Source organism: Phyllobates terribilis, unplaced genomic scaffold, assembly GCF_046119375.1.
Source record: "Phyllobates terribilis strain yellow unplaced genomic scaffold, ASM4611937v1 Scaffold_65__1_contigs__length_7625178, whole genome shotgun sequence".
Lineage (NCBI taxonomy): Eukaryota > Metazoa > Chordata > Amphibia > Anura > Dendrobatidae > Phyllobates > Phyllobates terribilis.
Genome location: NW_027362825.1, coordinates 1,406,321 through 1,417,753, shown reverse-complemented (window position 1 = coordinate 1,417,753; position 11,433 = coordinate 1,406,321). Strand labels below are relative to the sequence as shown.

The window sequence follows — 11,433 nt, the reverse complement described above, 5'->3', positions numbered from 1 at the left end:
CTTCTGGTTAATTTCTGGCTTGCATTTTTCTATTATTATATGCAAAAATAGTTTAACTGATTTTCCCAGATTTGATTTTATTTGGCTATGAGGAGACAACATAACATAATACATAACTATACTGTAAGTCACCTTTAAATTTCCTTGAATAATTTGTGATGTGCTGTGCATCCTTTATGTGACCACTGCAGCCTATCAGTGACTTCCGCAGTCATATCACAGCTTAGGCTATTGATTGGCTGCAAAAGTGACATAAATGATGTATGGCATTGACATGCAACCATCTGGAGGACTGGTGGAAACCACTGAAATCGCAAGGGCTTTACAAGGTAGCCATTGTTATTTATCATGTTACGCCATTGTCTGCTGCTGCAAAAATGTCATAAAATCTTCTGTAAAAGCCATAGACGCGCACATGAAAATGAGTGAGTTGAATTCAAAATTCTCATTCACTGAAATTGCTCATGAAAGCCAGAAATTTGTGGCACATTGCACATTATCGATTTTAACCACCAAAAGGCAACACAAAGGATTCATATTCAGATGAAACTGTTTTACTGTCACATAAGTAAGACATAGTAGGTTTTATGTACAATGTAGAGTCAGGCCATTCAATGTATAATGGATGAACCAAACTCGCTGTAATCCTCGGATGTGATCCACATCTCCTTAAAAGATTCTAATCTGGTCAGGATTGATCCTCCAATCCACGGAGCAAATTTACTATCACTCCAGGCAAAAACTTTAATATGAACAGTCTCTGGTGCCAGGGTTCTAATTTTGTTGTAAAGTCTATCCTCAAGGCCTGGGAAAAGGGTAGATGCACCAGACAACAAGATGTTTTTGAAAAGTGACATCCATAAATGCTTTCAATGATCATTTTGTGCACACCTAGAGCATCCATTGATAGATGGAGAAAATAGGATCTCTGGCGTAAGAAACCTCTGGCGACCAATGGTAACGACCTTCCCATCTGGAAGTATGTATTTCTCTAAACCTTCTGCAGAACACTTTTCCCCTTCCTCCTTTGAATCTAAAGCCAGAGAGCAAAGTTTCTCCTTTATTTCTCTAGCAATGTCTTTCTCTGCGCTGCTAACAAAGGAATGTCCGGTCTCCATAAGAAGCCTCATTAAATGATCTGTGATGTCCCGACCAGCGAAGTTAAGACGATTTCCTTCATGGGGCAGTGGAGTACCTTCAAATATGGGAAATGTAGAGGTGACACCATCTCCAATGTCCACGACTAAGCCTGTTGTGCGACCACTGGCATAGAGAGACAGAGTAGCTTGTAATGCCACATACATGGCAGGGACATTAAAGCTTTCAAACATCACTTCTGCCATGATCTCACGGTTGCTTCTTGGATTGAACGGAGCTTCAGATAGCAAGACGGGGCTTTCATTAGATTGAATTTGAAGCTCACAGTCATACACATGCTTCCAGATCCTCTCCATGTCCGGCCAAGATTTCACAATGCCGTGCTCTATGGGATATGTCAATGCCAAGATTCCTCTTAAGGATTGAGCTTCTTCACCAACATAGTAAGCTTTTCTGTTGGCTTCCAGCATGCTGTATCCGGTTATAACACGACCAATCATTGAGCTGATGACTGATCTTGGTACAGTATCACCAGATAGTCCATCTTTACATATACCGGATCCATTGTCAAAAATGACGACTGGAGCATCTAGATAATTAGACATTTTTATGTCTAGGCCAGATCTTCACTGAGAGATGAGCACTTTCTGGTGTGGAATATGCAGAAACAATCAGTGATGTCACAATATTCTAAGTGTATTTAAATGATAGTAAACCTAAAATTATTATATTGCTACTCTGCATTCAAATAAGGGGCTCCAAAGCCCTGGCCAACTGGCAGATCCGCCTCTGATCTTTTGCAAACTGCAACACTCAGCCTATCCTGACTGCTGCTGGAAATTTAAAGGTTGGAGAACTGTTGGAGAGGAATGCTCCTTTACCAAAGACAGTGGTAAATATTCAGTGATTCAGTTCAGTGATTCAGTTTGTCGCTCATCCACCTCTCAAGCTTAAAGAGTAACCGCCGTTTTAAGTGTTATTTCATAAATCAATATTACACATGAATTAAGCAACTTTATAATTTATCTTATGAGATAAATCTACTTCTTTCTCCTCCTGCACTGATCATTCACTCTCACTTCATGGGTAAAAGTTATAAAATCTATATTCAGTGATGACAGATTTCTCCATTACTGAGATTGAATTTTTTAAAGCACCAACTGTCGTTTCATTTGGAGGGACGATGAGGAGTGAGGAGCTATAGGCAGATCCACATGATCTACTGCAAGTTCTTCTGAAACAACAGTTACTGTTCCACATAGAACTTTATGAACACCAACTATCATCTTCTATCTCAGGAATGGGAAAATCAGTTTTTATTAAAGATAGATTTTACCCGTAAATTGAGAATTTTGAGAATGAAAGATAAGTCTAGTGGGATGCAGAAGCAGATTTCTCTGATATGATAAATAACAACGTTTCTTATTTCCATGTGTACTATTGATTTATGAAAAAAAAAACATTAAAACAAAGGTTACTCTTTAAGGCTTAGATCAGACAAAGCGGAAATGTCAAGCGGCCACGACCTTATTTTTTTAATAGACTGTTAAAGGGAACCTGTTATGTCTCCAAATGCTATTAACTTGCAGATATGGGGATAAAATGCAGGTTAACAGAGTTCTAAAGCTATGCAGCCGCCATACTGAGAGTCCCACTGCCAGAAGGAAATGAACTTTAATCCTCCTGACAGCCTCCTCCTTTCTGTCTTAGAGGTGTGGCCATTGTGGCTTGAGCAACCACCCAGTACATAGTGAGTGGTGGCGGTAACCTGGCCACGGCACTGACTGACAGCCAGCTAGCACTATTTTCCTCCTGGTAGCTGGGCTGTCAGTGCAGCAGCTGCACAGCTTTAGAATGCAGATTAACCAAATATCAGCAGGTTACAGGTTCCCTTTAAACAGTTACTTGATTTTGCACAAAAAGAACTGGCTCAACTGCAAAATCTCATGGTAATTACAGTTAAATTTATGGGTAGCATAGCTGATCAGCAATATCTAGTGATAATTATCAAAGAAGAACCCACTTTCACCCATTACACAGAGCTCTTTCAGTTGACCCAATCAGCTCAGCTCTAGCAACTGTCAGTATCAGAGTCACAAAGTCACAGTCACAAACAGTGAGGGCACAATCAGACGGCTGTATAAATTGAACAGTTATCAGAATGCAGTGCACGGACTGTCAGGCCGCTCTCTCGACCCGGACGTGACTTCTGCATAGAAATACATGAAGCGGTCAAGCTTGGATCAGGGGAGCCGTCAGCCAGTCCGTGCACTGTGTTCTGATCTTTGGACTGCAAAGGGTCCATATACTGTTCTTGAACAGGTGCTCTTTTCTGTCTTTGTCCGCCACTGGCATATATTTATAAACATGCACAGAAAACGTTAAGTAAGACCGTAATAGGTAACAGGTTAAACCTAATAAAAAACACTCCTAACTCTTGTTAGAAGTAGGATTTGAATCCAAACTACCAGGGGAGATTACAATCTAACAACAGCTCCTAAGAATGGTCATATAGATTAGATGGCTGTGGGCCAAATGATGCTTGAGTGGATTTATTGGCCAACAGCCATCTCGACTCTCCCATACGCAGAAGTGCATGCTTTGCCGAGCACTCCTGTATTCTCTATGAGAAAGCCCCAAACTGACAGGTTGGCTGGTAGCTTATCTCTGGTAGAACAATGCAATTGACAGTCCAAAAGCAGAACCCCATACACATTAAGCCATCTCAAGGAATCCATTGATATTAGCATGGTCAAGTAAGGAGGGCCTTTAGGTCGTTCAGCCATTCTATCTTCAACGATATCTGCAAAAGTATCTCCTTACAAACCTGGGTCCAGAGCTGCACCAGCCTCTCTTGATTGGCTGTAACAAACAGTTTGCATTGACTGAGCCGCTAAGCTCAGCAGTTGGCTGCAGCACTGTCACAGCCACTCAACAGAGACTGGGGCGGAGCAGAGAGGCAGCGCTCTACCTGAGGCGGGTAAGTAAAGCTCTATTTGCTATTTTACACATGGCTCGGACTAAGTGCTAAAAATAAGCAAAAGGAGACAACCAATTTATAAAAAAATCACTAACAAAAAAATATATACTTTGAAATTAACAACATGAAACAGTGGCAAATGAGAGAATTAAAAACATGATGCAGGCCACCCCAGATGGGACTCACTCAACCACTCGCTTAGGAAGCCAGTGCCTTATCCATTAGGCCACTAGGGATATTAAGGTTTTAGTTGAAAGAATTGATTAGTATCTTGTTAAGTAGTTTTTGTTGTTAGTCATAACTCAGGTACAAGACTGTATGGAGAATGTTACAGAATTTTATGGAAAGTTGCCAAAGTTAATGAATCATCACTAAAAAAAGCATTATTTACCTTTCAGAACAACCATCATGATAGTCACATTGGGCTTATGTGCTGCTGATTTTCCATTTGACAAAGCTAGGATGAAACGTGCATTGGAGTGCGAGGACCACGTGTGAGCTAATGCCACTACATACCCACATGTAAGTTACTTTTACTACTATGTTTGAACATGAGTTACACCTAGTTTTAAGTATTATATAATATGTGCATTTCCCCAGAGGGGCCCATACACTAATATTTTATGGTTTTCAAGCTTGTTATTACTTCATCAATTGCCCATATACCAGTACTAATGGACAGAGCTCCTTTTTTGGATGTCTTTTTTTGCTATCCGTGATCTGTTAAAAATAAAACATTCTATGTCAGGACTATTCAGACATTTTCTTGAGACGCACCAAGAGATTGTAATTCATTATGTGTTGTAGACATTACTAGAGCGGGGCAATTGGGCCAAGTTCCTTTTAAAACGTGAAGGATTTGGGATTCTAAAATTGGACACCAGATTTCCTAATGGTTTAAATTTCAAAACGGATCTCATGTATCTGCATTAATAGAGTGTTTTTATGACATTTTTGCATTTTTTTTTCATTCATTTAAATGATTATGAACATGTCTATATATGTTAAAATGATGCATAAGCTTCATGTTGTACTTTTCCTTTTTATTCTATACTATATAGGGTTAATATATTTTCTGGACAAAACAGTCATGTCCTTATCACGCCCTCTTTCTGGGGCAAGTGTTATATATTTTTTCATTCCTTCAGACGTACCTTTTCAGGACTAAGAGCTACATATTCGAAACACGTAGACCGCATTGTCTTTTTCCCCTTTTCCGTTAATGTTTGTAATGTACTTTCCCGTTTTTTAATCGTTTAATTAAATGTGATGCTTTAGATCCATATCTATATTTTCCTATATCGCTTGCTGGAGCCACCTTTTTGTTTCATTTTCATCCTGTATTTGACCTGCAGAACGACCGCGTCAGCAGACACCAATGCAGCTGAAATAGCTCAGCTGGGAGAGAGTTACCCTCAAGATCTGAAGGTCTCTTGTTCAATCTTGGGCTTTGGCAAGTTACTTTTCTTTTCACCCAATAATTTGCAAGCAGAAAAAAAAGATGTAACGAGACCTAACCAGTATAAATATTTACAACAAAAGTAAAAATATTGGACACTTTTTGTTTTTATGGCATGAGTTATCTTTTATTTTGACCTTTCTTGTTATGGAAGTCATTTTTAATTTCAGATTGACATAGTTGCATGAGGAGGACTTTTATTTTGTAGAAATTGTTATATTAATCAATTTATTTTTACGAATATGAGCTTTTTCTTAGTTGATTTGTTTTCCTTTTCTTTTCAGAATTGTTAATTGTATCTATGTATAGCTACAGTTGTTATTGCATAGACAAGTATGTCCTATAGAATAGACGTGAAGATGGAGAAGCACAAAGTGTGTCCTAAATGTGCTTGGAAAGTTTCAGAAGAGCAGACCCTAAAATGTTCCAAAAATACAATATTCTACAGAAACTCCAAAAAACAGATGCTGAGTAAAACAACACAGCAACAGGATAAACAAAGAATATCAGAAGTGGGATTTGAACCCACGTCTCCAGAGGAGACTGCAACACGAGGCCAGCGCCTTAAACCGCTCGGCCATCCTGACTTCTGTTGTTTTGGATTACTGTACTGTTGTCTGAATAATCAATAGGAACAGCAGAAATATTGACGAATACATTTTAATCATTGGCAAAGAATGTGTTTTTGACTCTTCAGTTTTTGTCTCTTGTTGATGTGTCATTCTTTAAATAAAGCTGCTTTGTTTTGATAATATGTTACATGCAAGCCACTAGGTTAAAATAGGGCGAGACAGGTTTCATGAATTCTTTGGAATCCTGGGGAACCGTTACTCAGGGCGACCATAGGCTGCAGCTTCTCTCAGGCACAGGATAGATTCAATTGCTGACCAGACACATCTGACAAGAGTCTTTTTCAACAGTTTAACAGTGGAATTTAACCTGAAGCACGGCCAGTGCAATTCAGGGATATTACAGCAACAATCTTCAATAGAGTACAGTCTGAGTTTCTTGAGCAACTGGATCCAGTAACAATACAGTAGTTTCTTCACAAGGCACAGTATTACAGTCTCTTCAGTAGCATAATTCAGCATAGATTAGATCTCTTAGCACACTTCTATGCATACACAACCACAGGGTTTTCCTTCACAAGGACACAATAGTACACAGCATTCTTTATCCTGCATGGAGATGGAGGTGGGGAGGGTTTGATGAGAGAGATGATCCCTGTGACACAATTCATTCTAGTCCTTATCTTCCTGCCCGATAATACTCTGCACTGTTAGTTCAGGGAGTTTATCTGACCTGTGTTTAGTTTCTCTCCTCATCTGAATCCTGTTCAGTTACCTTCTGTCAGATCCAAATCACACACCACCTATATGTATATGTGATTTTAACACTTGTTTTCTTTTTCTTCTTTTAGACCAGTTGTTGGAATGAATCTGAAGGTGGATCGAAGTACGAGGACGAAGACATCGGGCGTTTACCCCTTTAAGGGATAACTACTATTTTTATATATAAATGTATATGTTTATATGTAGGCTAAACTATGGCCCTCTCCCCGAACTTTGATCCTCCTATGATTGTCTCACTGAGGAGTTATTTTCTTTGCTTGGCTTTTATGCATTTTTGTACATAGGCATATGAATTATTGCAGTAATTATAATGATGCTAGAGGCATTATGTTGTGCCCCCCCTCTCCTTTCCCACCCCTATTCCTTGTGGTAGTTACCCTAGTGCTGAATGGGAGTCTTGGTGAATAGCTGAGCCCACATAACCGCTGATCATGTGGTCTTGGTCCTGTGACTTACCTCTAGTTATGTGGCAGGTCCTGCAGATGCAGCTGAAAGGTATTGTGCGCTTACAATTTATGCCATTACAATGTTTATAATAAATGGAGTTAGGAGAGGTATATGTACATAATGTGGGGGTAATTCTAGCAATAAAATGTGCATTTAGAGCAATAATATACGCTGTTTGTGCAAACATGATGGGATCAAAGGTCACATGGGTGCGGTCATGTGATCGCTTTCCTGTGATGTGACAGGTCCTTCTGGTGTGATCCGATTGGAGTTCATGCATATGATTGTGGACATCCTCCTTTAGTGCCTATTCATACACCTATGGTGATTGGTCTGGAGAGCCTCCATACTTATGACCCCATATGAAGTGATTGGTGGGTGGTTGCTTAGATATCGTAATGCCAAGCCTGATAGGTGAACTACGCTACAATATATATGTAAATAATGGTCTAATATATTTGTTTTTGAGTAAGATTGTATTTTATGGATGTCATATTTAAAATAACATCTGTGTTAATGTGTAGCACCCCGAGGGCTCGGCGGCTAGAGGGGTATTGCACCTCAAACCAGAGGTGCGATATTCCACTCCCGGGTAAGGATGGAGTGTGGACCAGGACTCGGTAGGCTGCATGCACCACACACACCCCATTTCTGAGGGACAGTTTAACGGTGCTCCCACGAGACAGGAGTGCAGGCACGACAGAATCTGTCCCTGGCTGGAGTGGGGAGGGGAAAGTACACCCAGTGGTGTAGGAGCAGATAGGGGTGGGTCTCTGGGCATAGGTAGGAGCCCATTGGTTGCTAGTCACCTGGGCTCAAACATAGAGGGAGGTATATAAGTTGGGCACCATCTTAGAATAGTGTTCAGTCCAGGGAGTGAGTTCAGAGAGGAGTTCAGCCAGAGAGGGCTGACAGGGAGCTGTGGCTCAGTCTGGGCCCAGCTCCATGAGGCAGGCCTGGAGTGGAGGGCAGAAACAGCAGAGAGAGAACAGGAACAGGAAGGAAAGTAAGAAAGGAACAGGAACACAGAGAAAGGCCCATAGACACGAGAGAAGAAGGAACCCCATAGGCCCAGGAGATTGCGGGTGACGGGTTGGCAGAACAGGGTACCGGAACCCAAATTGGTGGGCCAAAGACCGGAGGTTGTGACCACATCTTGGTGCGACCCCTCACTACATCCACCAGGAAAGCATACCACATAGGGTCAGGGAAACCGGAGATAGGTTTCGCCAAGAGAAGGCCCGAGGAAGCTGGACAAAGGTGGGTCACTTGTGGCCACGGCCAGAGAAAGGAGGAGAAGGGAGCCCTGTGCCACGCTCTGGAATTGCCTGGGAGTTGGTCGAGCCCCTTGCCTGGTGGACGCAGCACGGCTTGGGCAGTCACCACCGGTACCGAGGTGACTAGGACCAGTAAAGAACTGTGAGTAAAGCATTGGAAACTGCAACCACACGTCTCTGTGTTTCATCGCCGCACCAGCACCATTAGTACTGGGACGCTCACACCATCGCTCCCATCATCCACACTAGCTGCCCTGAGGCAATACTTCTCCTGTGGGGAGTTATCCCATACTTGGCTGCGCATTCAACATCAGCCTCAGCGTTCTGCAGCGCAGCGGCGGTCCCCACTGACCGCAATCCACGGGTGGCGTAGTCGGACACTTATTATTACACTAAGACTGCCACTGGTTTGACCGCCCTGGGCACGGACCGGGTCACCGCCACGGAAGACTACAGCCCCCAGCGATCCGGCTCCGGGTACTCCCGCACCGTGCATCCACAACACAGGCCCAGGGGGCGCGTCAACTTTTGGCGTAGTCGGCAGGATTCAAACCAACCCGCCACCAATGGGTATTGCGTGCCTGAAGAAGATTGTACATGTACCTTGAAAAGAAGTCTCCCGCCATTTCCAGAAGTTTCCCGCTGTCCGGAGTCGTTTCCCGCCATCCGGAGCCGATTCCCGCCATCAGACGCCATCTTGGACCATTTCCCGCCATCTTCATCCGTTTTTCCCACCATGGCAGAGCGGACGCCATTATGTGCGCACCAAAAGACAGCAAGAAGCCACCTCCAATCGTGGGCCAGGTCCCAGAGTGGCGCCAGAGAAGGGGCCCGCCCCCAGCAACAATGAGTGCAGCAATGGAGATGTCCATCAAGGTAGGGGGGCTGCCCCTGAAGGTGATTGTCAGCAGATGCCCCCAAGACCAACCCCCATGGGGGCGGATAGGAAATAAAACTGTGAGGCCGGGTGCGGCCTGGATCAGTCTGGACCTACTGCACCCGGAGATGGAGGGAGCAGCGAACCCCACCAGCACCCTGGCCCGGCAGCACGTAACTGGCCAGCAGGAGACACCGCAAGGACCGAGCAGTGTGCCTGCCTCTGAGGGTGGAGAAGATGGACCGGCGGCTGCGGACGATGCCGCGGAGGAGGCCACGGAGGCCGAGGCAGGTAACGGGGACGTCATCACCCCAAGCCCTGAGACCACCAGCCTGCCCCTACCCTCCGTTGCGGGACCCGAAGCCCCGGGGACTGTACCTGATACCACGCCTCCACCGCCGGCAGCTAGGCCTCAGGCTGCAGGCGTCGCTGTCACGCCCCGCCCCGTGCCCTCTTGTTATGCCAAGTTTTTACCACTAAGGTTCAGATACGGCTTTAAAGAAGGCAACCCTTTGCGATATAATGCAATTTTATTTATAATAGTTGATTTAAAAGGTAAAATACATAATTAAAGGAATAGTATGATATGATGATATTGCATAAACTTTTGTATATGTTATAATACAAAGGTTAAGTACATATATATATATATATATATATATATATATATATATATATACTCACTTCGTCACCAAGGAGCTTTTAAACATCATCCGTCTGGAACATCAGAGAAGCAATTTCACCAAGACAGAGAGACCCCTGGAAGTCTTCACAACACTGCATGGGCAGGTACATACAACACTACACATCAGTGCAGGTATAACTTATGGCTTCTATCTGTATCATGATTCCAGTGTCTTTTATAAGATTTAGACAATGGAAGCATAAAGCTGGTTAATGTTTATAAGTATGACTCGTCGATAATACAGAATTGGCCAGGTTCTGTAATCTCGAGAAGTTTACCTATAAACATTGTTTTAGACAATAGATCTGTGTATTTCTCGTGGAACATAATGGTAAGTGTACATACATTATCTGAATCAGTATTTTGGTTACAATAACACTATTTGTCAAAGCAAATATAACACTGGTCACTTGTGTACAAATCAGGATAATGAATCTTTGAAACACACAACATAGACCATAGAACAATTAACATTGTCTTACTGCATTGACACCTAGCAAACACTTTGTGGATAGCATGCATCAAGGACAGTTCATGTCAAAGAACTACTTTATCAGTATCAGAGTATATCAATGATATTACACTGCAGTATATTGCAACATATTCCACACTTGGTCTAATCACCACACTTTATCAAAGCATATAAACAATATGTTACAATATGTAGGCTATAAGATATTCATATTTTTATTAACAATACAATCCACACTTTGATATCTTATAGCCACACATTATTTATACAAAGCACGCTATCCAAAGTGGATGGTTTTAGCGATTGATTGACATAAAAATAATAATGGAAGTGTACACTGTGTACAACAACACAAAGCAATGCATGAACAAATTATAGCAAAAAATAAATCAGCTGGCCTAATACTCAAAGTCTTCATGGTCATCATCTCCTCTGCCAAAAAGCTTTCCCCAATGCAGTTCACACAGGCACAACATGGATTGCACGTGAAGTTCTGGGTCACAACTTCTCCTTCCGTATCGTCATCTTGAGTAGCTACCCCTATAAGCTTTGTCCATAACTGTAAAGGGGGTCGGTACTGCCACCAAGTCTCAAATATATTGATAGCAGTGGTAACCTTTGTCACGCAAAAATGGCTAGTGTTCATCATTTGAGCCAAGAAAATCCATATATTCTGTTTGGTCTTCCATGACGCCACATTTTCCACGGTTGGCCTCTCGATTTTCGGTCTGAAGATCGCTTGGGTCATCATTTCCAGATTTTGATCTAAAGGGAAAACACATATTA

The 11,433-nt window shown here is 42.5% G+C and overlaps 1 pseudogene; it reads right to left on the bottom strand.

Moving 5' to 3' along the window:
• Positions 1 to 611: 611 nt before the first annotated feature.
• Positions 612 to 1,703, bottom strand: LOC141193183 (actin, cytoplasmic 1 pseudogene; annotated as a pseudogene).
• Between the last annotated feature and the right edge of the window lie 9,730 nt (positions 1,704 to 11,433).